Source organism: Poecile atricapillus, chromosome 12 (assembly GCF_030490865.1).
Source record: "Poecile atricapillus isolate bPoeAtr1 chromosome 12, bPoeAtr1.hap1, whole genome shotgun sequence".
Taxonomy (NCBI): Eukaryota; Metazoa; Chordata; class Aves; order Passeriformes; family Paridae; genus Poecile; species Poecile atricapillus.
In genome coordinates, this window is record NC_081260.1 from 6,689,589 (window position 1) to 6,711,576 (window position 21,988).

The window sequence follows — 21,988 nt, forward strand, 5'->3', positions numbered from 1 at the left end:
ATTTTCACTGTTGGATACAAAATGATTCACACAGACGCAGCTCAAAGTGAGATGAAAGAAGAAGAAGGTTTATTTGTTCTTTCAGTATTTATAGGTTTTTGACCACGACCAGGGATTGGATAGTCAGGTTACCACCTTCCCAACCACACTGGCCGTGAGAGACATCCATCAAAAGGCATGACTTTAATGGAATGTATAAACACCTATGTTTATAGTTACTTTCCTGGGAAAGTGGCTAGAAGTTATGAAAACAATATCGAAAGGCCTGATTCTCAGGGTGACAACTGATCCCATATTTTTTTAGAATAGGGTAAATGAAAGGTGATTGGGATGTCCCAGAGTAAGAAATCAGTAGCTTTTGTGTAAACACTGCAGTACCTCTGTATTTAGGGATGTTTTGCTCTTTTCTATGCAACTGAAGAAGGTCAGTGCCTGAAATAAGAAGCTGGGATAGATGCATGTTTAGTTGTGCCTGATAAAGGTGCCTTTCACCACAAAAGCTGAAAGTTCTGTTTGTGTGCATAGGAGAAATACAACTATAGATGCAGCAAAGCGTTTTCATGTAACCTGTATTTCATAGGTGAGCAGCAGGGCTTTTTATCCTTGACAATTTCCACCTGAATGGATTCTTTAATTTAAATTTTACAGCTTTGGTTCTTTACTCATTGTGGTTCATGAAGCAATTTAAAGCAATATAAGTGAATACAACAGAAAGACATCTGTGCTTAACCTTGCTAGCCATCAGTAGACAGTTCCTGATGACTGTAAATGCCTTCCTAATGAATGATAATCAGTATGAAAATGTCATTGCTTTAATTAATTACAGGTAGTTTTGATGGTAATGAGCTAATCATTATGAACTTTCAGTTCTTACAGCACCGATTCAGCCTGGTTCAGAACAGAGTGCAGAGGCAAGCAGCAAACCTAACATGACAGTGAAGGGTGTATTTGAATCTTTCTTAAGCTTCTTCAGACCAATGAGTAAGTGTCACTTCACCACTGCACCATTGTTTCTGTCTTCCTTTCCCTCTTCTGCCTCACTTCCAATCCACCCTCGCTCTCCTACCTGTCAGCATTTCGTGTGTTTAAAACCCTCGGTCCAATACTGTAAAACTCCCTAGAGCTCTTGAAAATATGATTTGTGCCAAAGTGCCTCTTTGGGACAACCACAGATTTATTTGCATTGCTACCCTTCTGCAAAACCCTCTATTACCATTGATGTGACTATGCTAGAAATTCTGAAATTATGCTAAAAGTTTGATATAGGATCCACCAAGCCTAGCTTTGTTGTATCTCTACGAGTTTTTCAGTCTTCCCACGTACACATAGAGAGAAAAGAGAATTCGGTACAGCCTAAATGAGAGAAGGATTTTGTCCCACACTTCTACTGGCTAAGGAGGGCTTCAGGCCTGTTAGATTACACTGATCCACTCACCTTTGGACTGCTGAAGTTAAATTGCAAGAAATACATTATTTCATAAAATTATTGAGATGGAAATCACAGTGCTAACTTGCTAATATCAAAAAGCAAAACAATATGAGTACAGAAAAATCTTGTTCTATACAAAAGCTGCCAGCCTGGTTCCATAACCAGACCATAGACCAATAGGAAGGAGAGGGAGAAATGCTGCTTTTCACTTGGTATGTTTCTGCATTAATATCAGTGTGCCTCCACCACTATTGCTCACATGTAGCCCTAAGTAGGATTCTTAGGACTGATGAAGATCCTGATCCTGCCTATAGTGAACTGAATTTTGGCTACCAGTAATGTCTCTGATAAATGTGAGACTGACAATACAGCCGGTCCTGGGGGAGTTGTTGGAACCAAATGATGTTTTGCAGCTGCTGTGTAACATAAGGGATGAGATATGATGTTTTATAGGAATTAAATATACAGAGACATCTGCTATTTATAACTATCTTACACATTTAAGGCATTTGCACAGAGTATCTCATGATTATCAATAAATCTGCTATAAAGTAGGAAATCTCAAAAATTACTTAAAATGTATTGTTCATCAACTGCATTGGATATCATGGGGGGATTTTTCCTAGCAGCTGATTTCCAACTGATTGTAGAAACAAATAATAAGTGCCAAACAGAGATTGTTAGTTGCAATATAATCATTCAGGAAAAAAAGCCTTAAATTTCTGCTGGTTTTTAATTAGAAACAGAAGTTAGAAAATTTAGTTTGTCTTTTTCACTTACTTGACAAACCTAAGTACAAGAAATTGTCACAATGGTGTTTAGATTCAGGTTTGTAATAGATCCTTACAGAAACAAAGCAGATTACAAAAGATTTGCTGTGATGTGATTTAGCTTTTTTTGCTAATTTCAGTATAAAAATTGGTTAGGTTTTGGGAAAAAACTTACATGAACATCAATGCTATTGTTTTCTGGCAGATTTAATCAATCAAAATATGCTAGAGACACCAAATTGATGACTTCCTTCTGTTTTACATTGCTCCCAGGATAAACATCTTACCTAAATTTATTTTTTTTTTCCTTTTTAAAGCTTGCCGCCTCAGCAATGAGCGACTTTTAACTCCTTGTCCTTTAGAAGGCCTGAACATGTCCGAATGCTCAAAAATTCACTGCTGTCCTTTCAAAATTGGCCAGGATGAGCAGTGCTACATGCCAGTGAGAGATGGTGAGTGTGCTGCTCTGGGCCTCAGAACAAACCCTGCTCCTGACCTCACAGTACAGTTCTCATTGATGTTTGTACCTTTAGCTTTCCAGGACACCCCTCTCTTCAAAGTGGCTGTAAGCTTGCATGTGTTTCTAGATCTATACTAATAGAGGAAACAATTAATTGATAGAAAATTTTCTGGATAATTTCAAGCCTAGCACAAGCAAAGAACAAGTACCATACAAATAAATATAGTCATATATGTCAGTACAAAGAATGAAGTAAAGGTTTTGTTTGTTGAAAGTAGGGGTTAATCCAAAGTATTGACTCCACAAAAGTGCAATGAAGAAAAAGTGAAGGAACTGGATGTATTTTAAATGGTGAAGAGGAGGCTAATTGGTTGTTTAATAGCTACTGAAGCCTGTTTAGGGAGGAAGTTACTAAGATGGGAGTTACAAATTCTTCCTGGAAGAATCACATGATTTAACAAGTGTGAATTGCCACTAACTGATGTTTAAGAAATTTTGCTCAGACATTAGCGGGAAAAAAGTTCATCAGAAAGGGGATGGAGTCCCCAGCCTTGGAGGTTTTCAAGTCTTGGAGGTTTTCACAAGACACAACTCACTTTATCTGATATTGGTAGGAGCATTGCTTCCAGAGGAAGATTCATCTGTGATCTGCAGAAGTCTCTTCCAGCCAAAATGTCAGTGGATCTGTATTATGAAATTTCAGCCTTAACATTGCATTTTACCTCCTTTTTATCCTTCGAGCATCAACTTGGTGGGCATGTTGTTTTTTTTTTCTTATATGAATGCATGGTTGTCTTTGCCCTACTGAAATGGTTGTATTGAATCCTAATTTTTATCATAAATTTTAACTGTTTGTATAGCTTTCTAGAAACAGTTGTTGCTTTTCATGGTGAAGTTGCTTCAACAAACTGAAGAAAAGCAAATAATTTAGGGGTGTTTTATTAGAGACAGAATTATTGGGTGTGGAAGGGACCTCTCACAACCATATAGTTCATCCCCCCTTTTCTACCAGCATTAGCTACAATGGGCTTCTCAGGGGCTGTGTCCAGTCAAATTTTGAATTTGTCCAAGGACAAGCAACCGACAATGTAGGGAGAGTTTTCAGACACAAGCAACCTTGCCAAGCACAGGTGTTAAGTTAGTAAAAAGAAACCATAATCTAGAACTAAATGATTTAGTTCTTCCTGGAGTAATTCAGTATACCCCCACTGACTTCAGAGGTGCTATCCCAACTTTTAGGATGAGCTGACTTAATACAGATGTGAAACCCCAAGATTACTTGTCAGCTAACATGAATTCACTTTCTCTTGTTTGTGCTTCTTCAGGAGCAAGCTGAGTTCAAAATAGGGCTTTGAAATCTTTCTTATGCTTGAGCAGTTCCACATTCCAGTGCTGGGGCAGCTGTAGTGCCAGCTAGATAATTTTTGATTGAAGAAAGTTTTATCCAGTGTGATGCCATCAGAATATGTTTGTTAGTTAGGAGCATATGACAGAAATTAAAGATTTTAATAATATTCAGTCCCAGCTTGGGCCTTTATATTTTGTATAAAAGACACTTCACTACAGCAAGAAGAAAAGCTGCAGAGTGAAAATGATAGTGAAGCAAGTATTAAAACTAAATATGCTTATTCAGCTGTGACTGCTTGATTCCTCATTCCAGTTAGGCTTTTATTGTTTTTTTCAAGGGCTGACTATTTTACAGAATTATTTGTTCATAGATTAATGAGCTCCTTGAATGCTCCTGGATGTATAGCATATGTCCAAAGAAAACGCAAACAATTACTGTTTGCCTTGTAGCAATCTGTTGACAAAATAGAAGCACTTAGCAGATATTAGACTCATAGCAGTTTGTCAGCTGGTCACAGGCTGCATACTGAATGGCTCTTGTTGGGAGGTTTGTCTTGAATTTCACTGGGAATAAAATGAGGCCTTAAGAAAATGCTACAAAAATTATGAACTGAAGTATATGAATAGAATTCATTTGAAAGATTATGTCTCCATTCTTAAGGCAGTTTCTAAGGGGCTTTGGTGGTTTTTTTAAACTATTATTTTTTTACCCAAACTCAACTGTGCCCCATGCCCTGGGCTCGCTTAAACCCTGGTTGCCTCTGAAACTAAACAAAACAGTTGTGCTTTTCGAACTCAAATGAAATTTGAGACTAGTTTTTTCTCATCTGAACTAATTTCTAACACTTTTTTGCCACTGTGCTTTGGAATCATAGAATCATTTAGGTTAGAAAAGACCCTTGTGATCAGTGAGTCCAACTTTAAATTCATGGCAGTTTTCCTTGGCATTTATTAAAGTCTTTAGGTGTGATTGTGTCTTAAGTTGTGAGTAGTGTCAGAGCTTTGCTGACAAAACATCTGCCTAAGCTAAGTGGCAACATGGCTGTGACTTCATGGCAGCAAAATGTCTGTCTTAGAGGCTGATTCTGTCACCTGACCCTCAGTGTCTGGATCAGAATTATTCAGAACTAATGCAAACTTCTGCTGGCTCTACAGATGTGCAGCTGGCCATTCGAGTGATTTTGCTTACCGGAGGAGGATTTTTGATTTTGGGATTGCTACCAATCTGTTGCTGTGCCTTTTTGCAGAGAAGGTAAGTGTTAGAGCAAGACCAAATTCATAGAGTACTGTTTCTAAATGGTGAAAATATGGAGAACTGACATATTTTAACTAGGTGAGGGGAGATTGGGGGAAAAAAGGGCAAGAAACTAATGTTCAAACATAAAACATGAGTCTATTTTGAAGCTACATAAAGCAAAGAGTTAATTTGGCTTAAAGAAAAAAAGGTTATTTAATGCCCCAGTACTCTTTCTAAAGACCTGGGTATAAAAGACTTGTACTTAATCTTACTTCACTTGCTTGGGAAGTTGCACATAAAACTCAAAAGCAGATTCCATCCAGGACAGACCTAGAGTTATCCTTATAAGATAAGGAAGGGAAGAACAAATTATGAGGCCTGAATAGAGTAAGAGAGATGGGCTATGAGTTGGGAATTAATTATCCCTAATGTTTCTAACATGCTGCGTGGGGTTTTAATGTATAGGGCCCTTTACAGCCTGCAAGTTCTATGCAAGCAGTTTAGTGTCTGATAGTGTGAAGAGTTTCAGCATGTGTATGTGTTCTCAGGATCCAGGGAAAATGTAAACTCCACAACATCAAGGTTATCAAACTGATGGAATTAATTAACATAACTATGCTTTATTCTGCTTAGGTAGTAGTTCATATTGAATGACTGGTGCTACAACCTGGTTAATATGAGAGAACTGTCTTTTTAGTGAAGATTTTTTCCTCCAAGTGTTCAACTTTTGCTCTTCTAAGATATAGTAGTCTGTGTGGGATCATATATGTGCATGTATACACACACACATAGACTTTACTAATGAGGCTGCTTGGCAGATGGCTGTTTGCTGTGGAGTTCCACATTTTGACAAAACCTGCTGTGAAAATCTCCACATTGCATCTTACACTGTGATCAACAGCTGATGCTCAGCATACAGATAGCTGCACTGAGTCATCAGTGACTCTGAAAGCAGGAGGCAAAAATCAACATGAAATTATCATAAATTTTCTGGAAAATGAATTAATATGTGTTCGTTTTGGGAGAATTCACATTAATGTTTAAATGATCATTTCTTTGTTTTTTCATTGCCAGTGAAACTAGAAATTTTGCTCTTCTGCTATGACTTGGTTCTTTGCTTTGTTTTTTAATGCAGCAACTAACCAGATGCTAAATGATTTAAATTTCCAACATCATATATTTAAGCTCGAGGAAGGATGCAATCCTATCACACTGTAACTTTGAGTTTTATCAGTTTCAGAAACATTCCTTTAATAAGCCAGAAACCTCTCTGGATAGAAATTCTTTTGTTTTCAACATTATACAGTCATTGTTGAGAGAGTCCTATGTACAATGCCAAATCTGTACTGCAACTGGTGTGCACAAAAGTAAAAATTGTTCTCTAGAGTTATCAAAAAAAATTAGAGGACTTTTGCTGATGAAATTTGGGATAATTGTTTAACTCCACTGTGCCTCTTGTAGAGCAAATTGCAAAGTTTCTATACCATGGCCAGACAAAGAAAATGTAGGAACATGAAATTTCTGTAAAGTTGATAGAGGGAGCTGAGTACTCCTCTCCTTGCCACATTTGATCAGTTCTAGTTGATCTAATTTCCCAAGTCAGTGAGGTTTTGTTATTTTCCACATCCCCATGGACAAACTGTGTTTGCTTCCTTCCAACGGTGTTTTTCCTGCAGGAAGCAGAATCTACACATCTGTTCCCTGCCAATTGGCAATTTCCTTTGTATCCTGGGGATCCTGGCAATTTCCACAGTATCTCCTGTCCTGTCTAGAGCTGGGCTGTGATGGTTTTGCTATGTCCATAACTGTGCCAACCTATCTTACTCCTCTCGGTTTTGTTAGTCTTCTTTAAGAACCACATGCAACAACAGGGAGGTTAAAACACTAAAGGTTAGAAAAATGCAGGTGCACTTAAATAGTACTTCCTTTGAATAATATTGTGTAGATATTAAAAATAGAATAAAAAAGTCTTCATTCCTGCCCAATCCCTAGTACAGCTGTGGTAAAAAGCCCACAGAATTTTGTTGACTTGTTACTGGGGAAATTTCTGTTCATGGTTGCACTGTCTCCCCATCCTTGCCTGCTGGGGATGATACAAGCAGCCCTGTGCAGGAGCTCCTCTCTCAGGAAGAGCTGGGCACAGAGGGGTGTCCCAGGCCTGTGTGTGCCTTGTGTGGACTGGGCAGTGGTGGGTCAATGGTGCAGATTGATGATCTTAAAGATATTTTCTATCCAGAATGATTCTGTGTTTCTGTATGGATCGAAAGGTGAAATGCATGAAGAAAATGTAAGAAATGGGAAAAGCATTGAAATGCTTCCTTAATCTTTCTTCTGGTGATGAATCTTATGATGGCCCCTGAAATCAGCTTTAGTTTTTTGAGTTCTTCACTGGAGCTAGGATTTCATGGCTGAAGTCTAGGTGACCTTCTCTAAATTCCTACTTTGGAAGTCAACCAGCTATTTTAATATGTTGCAGTCCATGTATCAATCCTTTACAAAAGATAAGCAAAAAAGTACAGAAAATTGCACGGGAAAAAAGAGCATGTGATGAAAAGACTCATGATGAAGAGATTCATCGCCGCTTACTGGACTGACATAAGAAAGAACCAAAAGAATGAAAAAAAGAAGGTAAAGTGTTTTTGGGGTATTCTTTTGTTCTAAATTTAAGGTTGTTCTGTTGAGTCTATGTAGAATACTGAAGATACCCTCTGCTAAATACCTGCTGCCTGCCAGTGCAGTAGACATTGTCCAAAGGCACTGCTTATCAGGGATCACCTTCAGTTTCTGTTGTGAGAGAGGTAATGGGTTTGCAAGAATTTGATTGTTGTCCTGGACTGCCAGCTGACAGCAGAGCCATGGACAGTCTGAGGTTAAAGCCCTCTGCCATTTTAGTGTTCCTTATCTCATGTGCAAATTGTAGCATGAGAAAGTGGAAACACAATGGGTTTGCTGCTTTCAGGAGAGACAGATCTATTTACAGACACTGAAAAGACTGCCCTTCTGTATGGAGAGGGATGGTTTGTAGCTGAGGCATTCCCATAGCTGCACACCTTGGCATTCTTGGCATTCTTCTCAGTGCTGAAGAGCAATTGACTACTGAAATAAATGTAATTTGAGAGTGAAATGGTATGTACTTCATGTGACCATGTCAAACTATAGCCTACTAAAGGTCACAATAAAATAAAAATGTGTCAGGGAGGTCATTAGACAATAAATATTTCAGGGAGAGTATTGATTTGGCAGAAATGTAAAGGTGTCCCTAAATCAAGTTATACTCATGTTTGGGATTTTTATTCTCCCTTAGGCATATAGGAACATCCACCTGATCCTGAAGATAAAGCAGAAGACACCAGGATTATTTGACTATCTCCTAGAAAATGACATGTTTTATTTTAACATTGAAGTAATACAAAGTTGTTAACCCTTGATAGTATTATTGATTTTGCAGTAAAAGTTTTTTCATTCTAGTTTCTTGCACTCATTCCTGTATCCTGTACCAAAAAACCTGGTAACACCAAAAGGCAAACTGCTTTCAGCAACCTCTGAATATTAAAGCCAGTGTTCTTTTCATACAGTAGTATCCCTGTAGAGGGATATCAAGATAGCAGTTATGTGTCCATCTCAACTTAGGGGTCAGTCTTAGATTAAGGGAGTGTTGTCACTCATTAAATTTGTATTGAGAAGAAGCTTGCTCTGATTCCATATTCGACGGCCCCACCGCACAGTAGTGCTACTCTTGCTGAGGAGAACAGATAATTTTTTATGAGACTACAGAGGATTTGTGAAATCTGTTGTTGGGCAATTGCTTTAAAGATATGCTTGGCAAAAATACAAAGTACTTAAGGAAACTGCAAGAGTATTATCTCTGGAGTTGTTCTCTCCACTGGGTATCACTGTATGACACAACTTTTTTTGATCTTAGGATGACCTATCTCCCAAAATAGGTGATTCCAAAATGCAATTTCTTTCCATTTCTCTGTAGTGTAACAAAAATAAAAGAAACAAATGTGTAACACTTTGCAACAGCTGAGTGCAGAGTGAGGACCTAAAAGAATGTCAGTCGAAGTTAGTATCACCCACAATAATGCAATCGATTGTCATATTTCTTTGGAGCTGTGAAGTTTATTTAGCAGAATTTCCAAGAGCTACAACTGGCAGGAATGGAGATTCGGTCCTAAGCTGGAGCGTAAATATTATGAGTGATTCTTAGAAACTGTGTACTTTCAGAATTCCCCGTTTAAAACATTTTTTCTTAGTTTCCTAAGTCCTAAAAAGAGGAACACTGAAAATGCAAGTGTAATGTGGGTGGAATATGCATATGGACAATCTCATGAAGTTGCTTGCTGATGATCAGGTGCAGGAGTTTAAAGCCTGACATTGCAACCGTTGCCAGAAGCATTGTCTTACAGATGATTTTGTTAGAATTTTGCAAGCAAAAGTATTACATTATTTTTGATGTGGAGCAACAGAACAATGGAAACTGAACAGGGCACTGGTTTCTAAACCTGATGTGTATTTGCTCTTTTCTGATACTATTTTAATGGAAGGTGAAGTATGTATGTAGACATTTTGACAAAGAAAAAAAGTTTCCTGCATCAATTTTGAGGCACTGTCACAGCTGAACTGTGCATGTGACAAATCGGAGAAATCCGCATGGCTGGTGATTATGGACAGCAAGTTGTGCTCCAGAGAAAGTTAGGCTTTCATGTGGTGCTTCATGATTTTGATTTGATGGGCAATAAATTCCTCCAGTTTCCATTCATTGGCGGCACAACTGGTTTCAGTGTCACATAAATCCTGACAAAGGGACACACTCTGATTAAACAGCTGTATTTAAGGGTGAATAATCAGTGCCTCTGCAGTAACTGTATCTGGCAGCACTAGAACAAGAGGAGCATAAGCAAAATGTTCTATTAGAGGAGGAGGTGAGATGTAAAAGTCACAGCCAGGGTTGTGTTCCACTTTGTCCAGAGCACAGTGTGCAGACATGGGGCCTGGCCTTTTCCATGCAGCAGCTTTGTTGAAAAGCTGGAAGTTTTGCTTTTCAGTTGGAGAAGACAGAAGTTCTGATTTTACATTTTAATTTCTCTATTAGCTTGACGATGCATTGAATTAATAGCTTTCAAGCCATGGCTATTACTTAAATAACTGTTCTCTGTGCCTAAGATGTCATAATAGCTATTTCATTACTATTGAAAGTCAAGATTGCCACCTTAGGGTCAAAGCACAGATATTTATTCACAGGTCTGTGTGTGATGACAATGTCACCAAAAGGTGGATGCTTTAATCAGCTGATTGGCTGCCTTCTTACACTGAATATTCAGATCCCTTGCATAAAATTTTTTTGTTTGCTTGTTTTTGTGCTCTTGGACATAATCATATCACAGAACAATTTCAACATTGAGGTTACCTCACATCTAACTGAAACATGACTTTTTCCCAGTGCCTAGGCTGCTGATTGTATCATATCTATCAAGCTGCATGTTACTGAGCCAAATTCAATTTTCCTTTGTCTCTTCTATCCCTTCTAAGAACTCGATGAGGGTTCAGGTCAGCTACAAGAGGTCACACTCATTTTTGCCAGGCTCCTCACAGTACCTCTGTGGCTAGAAACGAAGCTGCTGAAAGCTGGGTGTGGTTCCTAAATCTGCAGAAAAACCTTCCCGGCCCAGGGAGAGGGAGGGACATCTTCAGTATTAAAATCAAGGACCACAAGATGGTGCTGCAGGAAAACACTTTTCCCGCCAAGGTTTTGGTTTCTGGAGAACTTTATTGATTTCTGTCTTTTACAGTGTGGTTCATCAAGTCACAAAAAGGCAGACGGTGTACAATAGAGAAACGGTCACTCAGTAAAAAAGACAACATAATGCAGCATATGATGACAAGGCTTTAGAAGATTTACAAGATATACAAACCACTGCTTATGGCTTTAGCTCTGCTCTCTCTCCTATTGAGCTAGTAGAGAGTGAAACAAAAGAGCTCTCAGTGGAACATCCTTCTTTATCTTCACAAAGATTAAATAAATACAAGGCTAAACAACTTGGCCCAATGCTTGACAGATGTGTCCAGGAGTGGATCCCACCCAGAAGTGGGAGCAGTGATAGGGCTTCAACAGCAGGACAGCTCTTTCATCACATCACCCAGAGCCTGCACCACATCTAATGGCAAAGGATTTGGCTTACTTTCTGTTCCCTCTGAAACTGAACCCACACCTCTAGCCACGCTCCCTGAGATGAAAAGTCACCATGTTTTTTTGAAAGCTTTAAAGTGATATGAAATGACTGCATTACATTGTGGGTGATTGTGGCAATACCTAGTAATTCTCTCCTCTGACCTTTAGAAAGCTTTCAAAGTCATGAGAATTGAACTCAAAAAAATAAATACAATGGAATGAGAGAATAGGTTTGAACTCTAAAGCTCAAAAATCCAAGGCCAAATACAGAATTGTATTTAAGCAAAATCTCTGTGACTGGAGAACTTGTATTTTTGAAGGCTTGAACTTCAGTTCTGAGGCCTATTTTACCCAGATGAGATCCATGCAATGCCAGATGGTGCAGATATAGGAGAAGAATGTACTTCATTGCTCAACAAATATTTTCCCAGCTCATTTCCATGTAAGGGATGTAATTTTTAAATATTATGTTTGCTATGATCTTGCTGACCCAAGCTTGGATGCACAGCTAAGATGAAGTGTAAAGGTCTCCCTGGAAAAGGTGTTTTATGTTCTCCCGTAAGGTCCCAGAGGAGCAACTGATTCTGTGTAACTCAATTTTGCTTTTGGTGTTTGTGCTCCAAAATTGTTTTGTCCTAACAAAATACTGGGAAAAAATGGTTTCTGCCAGATGAAGGAGGAAAACTGTCCACAGCTGTACTGCTTTAACCCTCTATGTTTCACTGTACTGCTTTCAAGGCCCTTGACAAAAGCCATGTTTCTTTCTGGACTGCTTCCTCACAGAATTCACTATCCTGCATGTATCTCCCATCCCAGTGGATAAATTTCTGAACACTCGTGTGTGTTTTGTTCTGTGTCCAGGTAAGTGCAATAGAGCTTCACTCTGCAGTATCTGTTTCTCTGTAGCATCAACCACCACCTCCGTCCTGGTGGCTCTGAAGGTTTGGCTGTGCCAGCTGACATTCAGGCAATATGGGAAGGAGGATGGCAATTCTACAGGGAGCTCTCTCTACAAGGGAGTGTGGCTACAGATGCTCTGGCCTATTGTAATCATCTCCCTGCTTTTCAAGGGGGTGATTTTTCAGTCTGTTAGGCTACAGCTGTTCAATATTCCACCTAATGTGGATCATCAGCTGAATCAAAATGAAAAAATTAAAACAACTTTTCTTTAGAAAAGTAATCTTCTGATGCGGGTGCTGGGCCTGCCATTAGCAGTGCACTCTTGCCCAGGCTCTTCTTAAGGGTTTTACTGACTGTCCAATCTTTAAACGTTTTTATATTCAAGGTAATTAATCCAACACTAACACACAAGATGTGAGTGGCAAATGTGGGATGGAAAAACTAAGCAAAGGACAGAACCTGTGCTTAGGACTTAGGGCACAGCTGGGAGATCCAGGGAGATGATGCACAGATATAAAATGCTCTTGTATATGTTTCCTAATGGGAAAGCCCTGCTTCAGTTATATGCCCCAGGTAGGCAGCAGCATTGCCAAAAAATAATTTCTTCAATTAAGCATGGCCTTATGAACTGCAGTAGGTCATTGTGGTTGGCTGTGTGATGTGTCTTTTCCCATCATCTTCAAGGAAGAACAGGGAAAAGTTCATTCCCTTTCCTAATACTGAGTATATTGACAGCGGATATTTCTATTTATAATTCCCAGATACCAAACTCATAGCTTTAAATAATAGCAGAGCTCAGTTTCAAGGAGGGAACTTTTATGGTCTCTATGGAAAACTATCAGAAGCAAGGAAACTTGAGAGCCTGGGGAAAAGCATTCATTGGAGTGCTCTTCACCCATTGTTTTGACATCACAGTAGGTGGCCCAGCTAAAGCTTTTGGATTGTGGATAGGCATGGCATGTTATTGTTATGATGATCCTCATCCAGGATAGTTCTAGAATGCTATAATAGGAGTATGTTTAAACCATAAAAAATCTGGGATTGGGGGACATCATCTAAAGACCAGGCTGTTCAAATTGGAAAGGAAGAGAAGGAAGTTCATGGGAAAAATGACCTTATGAAAAATAACATGGAGCCCTTCACCAGAATGCAACAGAATGTTATTCACATTGTCCTTTTGCAATTTTAGTTATATATGAGAACACTAAAAGTCTGTCACAGCAACTGCTACAAGCATTTATCTAATTTTTTTTTATATATAAGCTTAATTGGTTATTCATTTTGGTTTGGAGTTTTTTTGTAAACTAACTACAATTAGTCATTACTCATCAGCACAGATAGCTAGAAAACAAAAGGTTAACAGCAAAATCTGTTTTACTGGTTAAAGACGCTGCTATAGCAGCATTTGCTCAAATGGTTGTTTTACACATGCAGTGGCATCATCCAGTTTAAATCCTGCTGTGTTTCTTTGCCAACAACTGCTAGTGAACATTTGCCCACCTTCCCTGCTGCTGAGTAGTATCAGGATTAGATGCAGGGAGGCGAACAGGCTTACAACTTCATCTGCTGGCACCACAGGAATGCAGGAGCAGAACAGCATGGCAATAGGGAAAACTTTCAAAATCATCAATTTTAAGGTCTTGCCTCAAAATGACTATTTCCTGGCTGTGGGTGGAGGGGGGAAGTGGGGGGTGTGAGGATAGCTTTCCCCAAATGTGCAAGGAAAAAAAAAAATAAAGGAAAAAGCAGCAAGAAGAACCGAGATATTTCTCAGATAAAGACATGATGGGCATTTATTTATTATCCAACCTACCAGGCAGATGAATGCCTCCAAAACTGTTTTGGGAAGTAGATTTTGACATGGGTAGACTACCTGCCAAGAAAACACTGAACTTATCCTGCTCTGTTGGGAATAAAAATTTAGGGAGCTTTAGTACATCTTGAACTTTTTGAAGATGATGGATAGCTTGCAGAAACAGGCATTTTCCTCCCCTCACCAAAGGATGCCACTTTTCCCTCAGTAGTTAGCAAAAGTCTCTTTGAATGACATGATTATAGAGAATCACATTTAGAGCAGAGACTGGTAGAGACAAACAGCTGGGTTTTCTGAGCATTTATATTTGCCATTGCACATGCTTAAAAGCAGCTGAACCCCTACATTTCTTATCTCTAAGGCTGGGTGCCTCTCTGACCTTCTCAACCACTTGTCTGTGCTTATGGGCAGAGCAGGAATATAATGTGCCAAATGGCCAGAAGTCAGGAAAAGGTGGCACTGCTCTTTCCATTGAATTGCTCTCCTGGAAGCTCTCACTGTGCTGGTTACACCCAAGTGTGTTGCTACACTGGAGGAGCTGGGCTACATCCTCTTCCCAGCAGAGCTTTCCCAGCTGGCTGGCAGCAGGGAGTTGGGCTGGGAAGTGGGGTAGTAAGCAGATATTGCTTTTTAACGATAAACATAGCTTTAGTGGTTCCTCTTAGGTTTTTTTTAAGAAGCAGAGTACAGAGTTAAACAAAGAAATAATCTGTCTCACATCGTCTCTTTTCTCGTTGTTTGTCCTCTGTAAACACATGGCAGGCATCTCTGTTATTAACTCTGAGTTTGAGTCCCCTGTGATTTGTCTGATGGTAGCAATACCTCTTCTTTATAGTATTTCATCTCCTCTGCTCAAACAATGCCCAACTATGGCACCAATCAGTTTAAACTGTGTATTAGCAACTACAAAGTAATTGGGTCTTGGTGGTTTTTTTTTCAGATTAAAATAGATTGCGAAAAAGTAGGCTGACAGCTACAAAGCAGCTGTTATGGTCTGAAGTAACAGTGGTGTACATTAAAGTGCTCTTGACCACATATTTATGCAATAGTGAATAGCTCTAAATTAGCTGTTATGATCTATCAGTTAAGTAATATATACTGTTAAGAATGTCAGGACAAACCCTGAGGAATTATTGTTACCCACTGCAGCAATTTTCATATTCTTCAACAAACTTTTTTTCTTACAACAGTCACTTTTCTATTTGCTTAATGTTGTTAATAAGAAGCATACAGCCCAAACTGAATTACATACTTTGAGTTAGGAAAATATGCAGCAAATACTGTGGTACATTTAAAGCTTCATCTGTAGACAGCTTAGAGTTCTTACAGCATGAATCTCACATTTATGGAATTATTTGGAACACCAGCAAGGGGCATTAACAAGTAACTGAATTTTCATTGCTTTGTGATTGTATCTTTACCATCCAAAGGATTTTTCACATTACTGCGATTTCCTCAGTGTGGGATGTTCAGGTCCTAGGTCAAGGACTGTAAGTAGTGCAGCCCCCCTGACCCTTACCTGCTCCAGCTGTTTTGCTGGGTCAGCACTACCTCTAGATTTAGAGCTAATTTGGTGCTACCTGCAAGACCAGTCCTTTGGATTTCCAAACTTTTTGATCATGTGCTGCTATCAGGAAAATACTTTTGAGCATTTACCTGCACTACTATACCCTATAAATTAAAATGTATTATATACCTTATAAAATACACACACACACAAAATTAAAAAAGGATTAGATAAATGGAATAAACACTGCGGTTTATTTTCTTTTAATTTTAATGGTGTAAAAACCATCTTCTTCCTTCCAGCACATTGTCCTGTGTACCCCTTGAGAGCATGCACCCCACTTAGGAGACCATTGCATTAGTGTAGTACAAGGACAGACCTCACTTTCCCTTATTTAAATATAGTCTTCTGTGCTGGAATTCTCCCTCCGTTTTCAGTTCTCCCAACATATACATCCTAGGCATATAGGAAACAATGACCAATGAGACAAGGAAATTACTTTTTCTCTCCCATTCACTCTTCACCTTGTTATTAAGCCTGTTAGAGATATAGCAACTTAATGACTACTATGAACAAGATAAGCAATCATAATTATTCTTAGTACATCAAATAGTCAGACTACTTTAGTAAGCCCCTGTAATCTGTAGTGAAAATTGGGATTATTTATCATTACAGGGTAGGGAAGGTGTTATCTAGTCCTGCCCTGAAGTTCCATATGCAGTCAGCTGCAGAGTCCCATAATTTGCTTCTCCACCTCTATTTAAAGGGAAATGTGCTCATGCTTCCCAGTTAATGGGAATGGCACATGCCTGAGCCAGGTCTCATGCTGGCAGACATCAAACATCCCTTCAACCAGTGCCTTTCATATCCACACCTGGCTGGTAATTGTCTTCCAGGGTGTGAACTAGATCATGACCAAGCATTTGCCTCCTCCTAGCTGTCACTTCCTGGGCTCAGCGACTCTAGGAAAATAAAAGTACTCAGGCCAGTTGGTTTATGTCACAGGCTAAAGTGAAGGGAGGTAGAGCTTCCCCTACGGACAAGGCTATGAAGGATCAAAGCTGCTTAGACCTGTTTTACTCATATTTACTGCTGTTGAGCAAGGAGACAGTTCTGTAAATCTGCCTGAGTTTAGCTTCAGAGGAAAGAGTAATTATTTCTTTATTCATTCAAATAACCAGCTGGAAAGGGTTTCAAGTCTGATTGCATCCTTACAAATGTTATGTATCTGTGGGTAGCAGTGTAGGCAAAACCTACTATTAGTTTATCTGGCTTTGTGATGGGCTCCTCCTTGTCTCTGAAGGTTTGTTACATAAAAGGATGTTATATGAAGGTATTCTTGAAGAGGGTTTAAGAAATAGTTTAGAGAAAGATTGAAATTGCTGCCTGGAAGGTGTTTGCCAGCAGCCATTTACTGACTGGTCCAGGTGAATATGATAAAGCTGGTGATTAGGGCACTGTACGTGGGTAAAAAGGCAAAGAATAAGGTAGGAGAGCAGAAACAGCATGGATTGTGTAGGGAGGGTAAGGTGAGGCAAGTAATAAAAGGTGACAGTGTTGAGGAATGCATTTAGTGCAGGTAGTTTGGGGTGAGCTGTTCCTGTGTTATTGCACTGTGAGTAAATTGCTTTATGGAATGAGACATCTGAGACTCTGCTGGGAGCTCTGGGATCCAGCTGGTGAGGAAACCTGGTCTGAGTGTGGGTGTAGAGGAGTTAGGAGGGACCTGTTGGGTGACTGGAGGTGCCACTGGGAAGGGGCTGTGATCCCAGCAGTACGACTAGAGCTGGTTCTTTTGCTCAGTGATTAGACTGGGGTGGGGAGAATAGTAAACCAATATTGCTTGGCTTAGCCATGCACTTCCCTCTGATGGCTTTATTCCTTGTGATGTATCTTGGTGCTGCTTTATCCTTTTCATAGAGAGGAAAGGACAGCTTGATTAGCACCAGCTTGCTTGTGTAGCCTCCTAGACAAGGAGAGAAGGAAATTAACCGTTGGTGGGAAGGGTGAGGAAATCCTGCCTTGGTGGAGGATGTGTCCAGGGAAGAGGAGTACCTGGACTACACAAGGTGGGCTGCTGTTGAATTGGCTCTTGTGGAGGGGAGATCCCTTGGCTTGCTTCTGTGAAAGGGTGGAACATTCAGCCTACCTTACAGAGAGCTCTCTCGTGGCTAAAAAGGATGTTGGTTGTATAGCTAGAGAGCAGTGAGCAGATTTGAGGGGGCTTGGAGTCCTGCTCTTGGTACTCTTGTGTTAGTTAGTGAGCTCTGTGATGGAACACAAACCAATATGTGACTACAGCAATGACTGGGAAAATCAGCTGTTCTCATCTGATCCAGGGCTTCTTACCATTTCTCTAAATGATAGAGTCTTTTCCAAGACACTTGGTACTTTTACAACTGTGACTTGGTACTAAAATCTATTTAGAGGACATCTGAAAGGTATGATATGAGGAGGGAAAGAAGTATTTGTATTTCTATCATAATCCAAACAAAAATAATACTCGGTTTTGTTTGTGACAATCTGTTTGTGCTATTTGTTTAAAATTATGCCCCTTTGTTTAACATGATGGGGTCTGGGCTCTGAGACCACAAGGGTCTATGTTCCAACAACTTGACCAGTATCATCCTGGAAATTAAATTCTGCAACAACATATGTCCATCTAATTGGGAGATGGGCTTGTAAAGATTATATTTACATTTGATTCCACAGGAAAAAAAAATGTAGACCATCAAAGCTGCTGCAATTAGGGTTTGGCTCTAAATCCAAAATATTTATGAATTGACACTTATGTTGTAAGTCTCTAATGAAGCATTCATTAACAAGTTTGATTACTAAAAAAATGTCATTTACAGAAGAAGAAAGTTATGAAGAAATCAAATTTCATATAAGAAACCCTGGAAAACAGGACCACAGATGACAAAACATAGTATTTAGAGCCCAGATGGCTGCATAAAATAAATAGCCATTTCCCTGGTGGAAGCATAGGCAATTTGGCTGTGTGAAGCTACAATTCCAGCAGAGATCCTTGAAACAGATGTTAATATTGCTTGTGCATGGAAACTTTACTAAAATGCAAGATGTTCAGGTAACATGAATGTAATAACTGACGACCTCGGATTTCTTTGTCTGTAGGAAATATGCACTTAAAACCATAAAGTGGCTGTTGTAGAGCCTGGAATGTAAATATCTGTATACATGTTACAATGAGGTTATATATGTGGCTGCCTAAGAGATCTGAGACATTTGGTAATTTTGCTGCTGTAACTGGTATTCCATTGAAATATTTTAAACCAATAAGAAAAATTAAAGCTGAACATGAATATAGATGGATAGGCATAAGTATATATAGGCATAGATAGGTATAAAGGTATAATGTATCTTTATCTGTTTAGATAAGAAACAAGAATTTAAACACCTTCTTCATGTCAGATTAACTTTAAAACTGCCCCTTGTGAATGTGTTGTCTTCATCAAGTCTGTGTTATCCTTTGTAATGTACCTGGTCAGGCTAAGTAAGCTCCTAATTTTAATAGAAACCAGCCCTACTGATCTCTTTCTCTGGTGGCTGCATCCTTGACTTAAGCTTAGCCTAAGAAATATGACTGATGGAATACATATTCTGGAGGCAATTCTCAGAGTTTCTCAGTGGGATGTGTTTTCTCCATAGAATAAGAAAGAAAAGTGACAAAAATGGAATTATTTTGAAAAAATTATGGTTCCAGTTCTTCAAAAGCTCTCACGATGTCCATTTAGTGAGGTGCAAGTCTCCTGACTGGCAAGGCACATCTTCTGTGGCTTGCACTTGTGTAGCTCTCTGCTGGTTGTTCCAGTGGAATCCTGTTCCATGGACACCTTAAATATAGAACTTGCACAATGATTTAGTGTGTTCCTGAGTGGCTAAAGGGAGTCATAAGCTCTGGTGCACACAAGAACAGGCAACAAGGGCCTTGTTTTGGAGCAGTAACAAGCTGCTGAGGTTACAACATATACCGGACAAAGACTGCATTAATGCTGCTGGGACTAAGGAAAAGACTAACAATTACTCCATGAATTCTGAGTGAGCTATCCTGAGATCAGTGGGTAGTGGTGAAGTCTAAGAACAGATTGTTTCCCCCCTTCTCCTGTTTGATCCAGAAGCAGAGGTTCTGAGCAGAGGACTTTGCACAACAGCCAGTGGGCAGAGCACATAGCTAGACTATGAGAGATTAGCATTCAGTTCTTACTCAGCCTGAGGTGATTCACTCCCCACCAGGGTACTCCAAACCATGGGTGTTCTAGGGAAATTTGTCATTTACACTGCTGTGCTCAGAATCCAGGGGGGAAATACTGGAGTTCATTGCAGTGGGGTCAGGATTAGTAGCAGTGTTGTTAAAATATAGCCTGCTACAAGGCTGAGTCAGTAGAATTTAGTGTTCTTGGATGTGAGGGAGCACTGTTTACACAGGAAGCCATGGTATCCACATCAGTGCCTCAGTGTGCTCATTGTCATGATGTCTGAGCTTTCTGGTAACCTCCCAAGGTTTGGAGTGATCTTGAGATTCCCAAAGTAAAGCAAAAGCAAAGCATGTAGCAGCTCTCTGAGTAAGACAATAAATGTCCCTCTCTTCCCTCCCACCAAAAAAAAAAAAAAAAAAAATTTTTGGTTCTCCTGTACTGGAACAATTTCAGAAAAAGACAGCTTTGACCTTAGTATGTGGTTCAGAGCAACATATTTGTTACTCAGATGTGTTTCCTTAATTCAGGATACCTCAGTAATCTCCCACATCAGACTAAGTTAAATTAGAAAAAGGTAGGAGAGAAAATATTCTATAAAGATTAAGGGTGAAAGGACTCTGATACCTGAAGGGAGATGAGCAGGATATGTAAGCCACTGCAAGGGATTTGATAGCATGTGGCAGAGAGCTGCTGTTTGCTGGATGATGTTGGATGTGCTCAGCTTGAAACCATGCCCTCAAAAGGCAGTAGACATTTGCTCTCTTGATAAAGGGGGCTCTGGAACCTCTCCCCAGCCTTACAGCCTGGTTCTGAGTCATCTCATTGTACAGTTCAGTGGCACAGGTGGGATCTGAAAGAATACCATTTTATTGCAGTAGTAAAAAACCTTTGTCTTCCAAGGATTGGAGTCTCTTGGTTAAAGTGGGGTGAAGGGGATAGAGCACTGTGATTCAGAATCCTGTATCATTCACTTGGCTGCCTTCTTTCTAAGTACTTTCCTCTCTGCTACCTTTTCCCCATCTCTAATAGCTGACATATGCCTGTGCAGGAAACTTATCTAGCTAAAAGTCTAGTATAAAAAATACATTTTCTAAGAAAGCATCAAAAATCTTTTCATAAAGAAATAGCTTTATGCTAAATTGCAGTGCCTCTACTGTTGCATACTTCTTCTCCACCACACCTAAGTTAGCTGAGTCAACAAGCTAAACACTGCACATCCCAGTATTAATTTCAGCAATCTTGACACCTCTGTATCATAGTGTTACACTTCTTAACTCAGCTGTCAGCTTGCAGTGAATGTGGCAGTACTGTCAGCTCACACAGAACAGGGCTTAGTATCACAAGGAGAGTGTTTGCTACTTTCCCTCAGAGAAATTTCATTTTCATGTGCTTTTTACATTTACAATAACAAGGGGCTGGGTTTGCCACACTTATATGTTAATGTCTAGTTCTAATACTGTGGTAAACAAATACATACTTTCTGATTCTTTCTCTCTAAAGAGTCCCTTTGTTTGATACAGAACAAAAAAAATAGTTCCTTCGGTTTCAGAGGAAACATGCATCTACTGATAACTCTTTCAGCTGGGACACCTGTTAGTCTGACCGATGAGACAACAAAATCAGACCAAAATTGCTTTATTCAGTAAAGATAAGTAGATAAAATCACAGAAAATAAAGTCACAATAAAGTAAATTCTTGTTCCATTCACAGGTGTTTAATAGAATTGCCTCTCATGAAAGCCACAGCTGCTCCAGGGGCTCCGGAGCTGCAGCAAGGCTTGTCCTAAGCATACAGCCTTCAAAAGTGACCTTAATTAGAACATGCATCTAGGCCAGGCTACTGGGCATTGACCAGGCCACCTTGGTGCCATGGCTGGAAGCTCAGCTGAGGGCTTTGGGTGCTAAGGGCTGTTTGCTGGTGACCACTGTCTCTCAGGCTGTAGATCTTGTGCAGTTTCTGTGTTCTGCCCCTTAGGAACACCAGTACATTTCCATGCTATCGGTAAGCAGTGTCCTTATGGTTTGGTAGAGCTTTGCAAAGCAGACTATTGGCTTGGTGCATGAGTGCTGTTGGCACCTTGTGTCTGCACTTAGGGGCCCATATCTTCACAGGTTCTGTCAGTTGTGTTAGACATAG